Source organism: Solanum tuberosum, unplaced genomic scaffold (genome assembly GCF_000226075.1).
Source record: "Solanum tuberosum cultivar DM 1-3 516 R44 unplaced genomic scaffold, SolTub_3.0 scf00090, whole genome shotgun sequence".
In the NCBI taxonomy this organism is placed as follows: Eukaryota; Viridiplantae; Streptophyta; class Magnoliopsida; order Solanales; family Solanaceae; genus Solanum; species Solanum tuberosum.
The window spans coordinates 335,991-338,852 of record NW_006239013.1 but is presented as its reverse complement, the minus strand read 5'-3'; positions in this window follow the sequence as shown (position 1 = coordinate 338,852).

The following is a 2,862-nucleotide window of genomic DNA, read 5'->3' as shown; positions in this document are numbered from 1 at the left end:
TTGGTGTATTCACGTTCAAAAGATGAGCATACAAATCATCTGTGAGCAGTCCTTCAGGTTCATTGAGACCGAGAACTTTATACAAAGTTTTCTAAGTGCGAGTTCTGGTTGGACTCTATAGCTTTCTTAGGCCATATTGTATCAGATGCAGGCATTGCAGTTGATACACAAAAGATTGAGACCGTAAAGACTTGGCCCAGACCCATGACTCCGACTGAGGTTCGTAGTTTTTTAGGGTTAGCTGTTACTACAGAAGGTTTGTAGAGGGGTTTTCTTCAATTTCAGCCCCATTACGAAGCTGACTCAAAAAGCAGCTAAGTTCCAGTGGACTGAGGCTTGCGACCATAGTTTCTAGGAGCTGAAGGACAGGTTGACATTAGCACCAGTTCTTGCATTGCCAGATGATTCAGAAGGCTATGCGGTGTATTGTGATGCTTCTGGTGTTGGGTTGGGATGTGTTCTAATGCAACATGGTAAGGTTATCGCATATGCTTCAAGGCAGTTGAGAAAGCATGAGAAGAACTATCCGACCCATGATTTAGAGTTGGTTGCAGTTGTGCATGCGCTAAAGATTTGGAGACACTATTTGTATGGCGTTCATGTTGACATCTTCACAGATCATAAAAGCCTTTAATATATCTTTAGACAGAAGGAGTTAAATTTGCGACAACGTCGATGGCTTGAGTTACTGAAAGACTACGACGTGGACATTTTATATCATTCAAGAAAGGAAAATATGGTAGCTGATGCCCTCAGTCGAAGATCTATGGGTAGTTTATCATAGTTAGATGTTGAGAAGCGTGAGCTAGCGCGAGAGTTTCATCAGTTAGCTAGCTTGGGAGTCAGATTGTTAGAGGAAGAAGATAGTGGGGTAACAATTCAGGACACAGCCGTATCATCTCTAGTTATAGAAGTAAACTCACGGCAACAAGATGATCCTAGCTTAGAGCAGCTCAGAGACAAGGCTCTGAATCAATATACTTTAGCATTTGATATAGCAGGAGATGGAGTCCTTAGATATAGTGGTCGATTGTGTATTCCGAATGTTGCAGGGCTTCCGCATCGGATTATGGAAGAGGCACATCATTCCCGTTATTCTAGTCACCCTGGTTCGACAAAAATGTACCATGATATTAATGAGATCTATTGGTGGCACGGGATGAAGAAGGACGTTGCTGAGTTTGTGGCACAGTGTCCTAACTGCCAACAGGTGAAGGTTGAGCACCAAAAGCCCGCTGGGCTAGTTCAGGAGATAGCCATTCCTTTGTGGAAATAGGAAGCAATTAATATGGATTTTATTACAGGGTTACCTTGATCGCGTCGCAAGTTTGACTCTATTTGGGTAATTGTTGATAGACTAACAAAATCAGCCCACTTCTTACCAGTCAAGGCTACTTTTACGGCCGAAGACTATGCAGGGATCTATATTAGGGAGATTGTTAGGCTACACGGTGTCCCAGTATCTATTATCTCTGATAGAGGAGCACAATTCACCGCCAACTTCTGGAAGTCTTTCCAGAAAGGAGTGGGGACACAGGTTAATCTTAGTATAGCCTTTCACCCTCAGACAGATAGCCAGGCTAAGCCCACAATTTTGACAATCGAAGATATGTTACGCGAGTGCGCGCTAGACTTCAAGGGAAGTTGGGATGACCACTTGCCTCTTATAGAGTTCGCATACAATAATAATTATCACTCCAGCATCGGGATAACACTTTATGAGGCTTTTGTATGGGCGAAAATGTAGATCCCCTATTGGATGGTTCGAGGTAGGTGAGTCAGGGTTGATTGGACCCGACTTAGTACAACAGACAGTTTAGCAAGTTAAGCTCATTCGGGAGAGGTTGCTAACAACTCAAAGCCGACAGAAGTCATACTCAGATGTGCGAAGAAGGGACTTAGAGTTTTGTGTCGATGACTGGGTATTCTTAAAAGTCTCACCTATGAAGGGTGTTATGCGATTTGGCAAAAAGGGAAAGCTTAGTCCAAGATTCATTGGGCCATACCGGATCCTTCGAAGGGAATGACGAGTGGCATATGAGTTAGAATTGCTTTCGGGGATAAAATATGTTCATCTAGTTTTCCATGTATCGATGCTACGAAAGTGCGTAGGAGACCCTTCTCGGGTTGTCCCAGTTGAGGATGTTCAGATCACAGAGTAGTTGTCCTACGAGGAAACTCCAGTTGCCATTTTAGATCGGCAAGTCCGTAAATTGAGGACCAAAGAAGTGGCTTCGGTTAAAGTATTGTGGAGAAACAAGAATAGAGAAGAGGTGACCTGGGAAGCTGAGGATGGCATAAGGTCCAAATATCTTCATTTGTTTCATACCCTAGGGTGATGGCATATCAGTTTATATTAGGGCAGTAAGGTAAGATACCTATTTGATTTTTTTATATATATATACTATTGCTTATTATTATTGTGGTTGTCGTTGTATATCTGCTCGCACTGTTATGGTGGAGATATAGTGCTTAGCAATTTATGTCATCATGTGAGACGCCTATATTAGAAATTTTGCATTTCAGGTTCTTGGATAGTGACATCTACAAAGGATACACTACCTAAATTTAGGCAACTCCTAAGGACTGAACCACATGACTCAGATTTTTCATTCAAGGACAAATGTTTCTAAGGGGGGATGGATGTAACACCTCGACTTTTCAAAACGTATAAATTGACTCGTATCTTCGTGAAAATACCAGGAGGGTGGGTAATAAATTAAGAATGATGTGTAATGTCATATTTTTAGTGTTCAAGTGTTGTATCTCAAGTTTTGAAGTTAGGTAAGTGGCAAAATAAAAGTTGGAGGGTGGGTAATAAATTAAGAATGATGTGTAATGTCATATTTTTAGTGTTCAAGT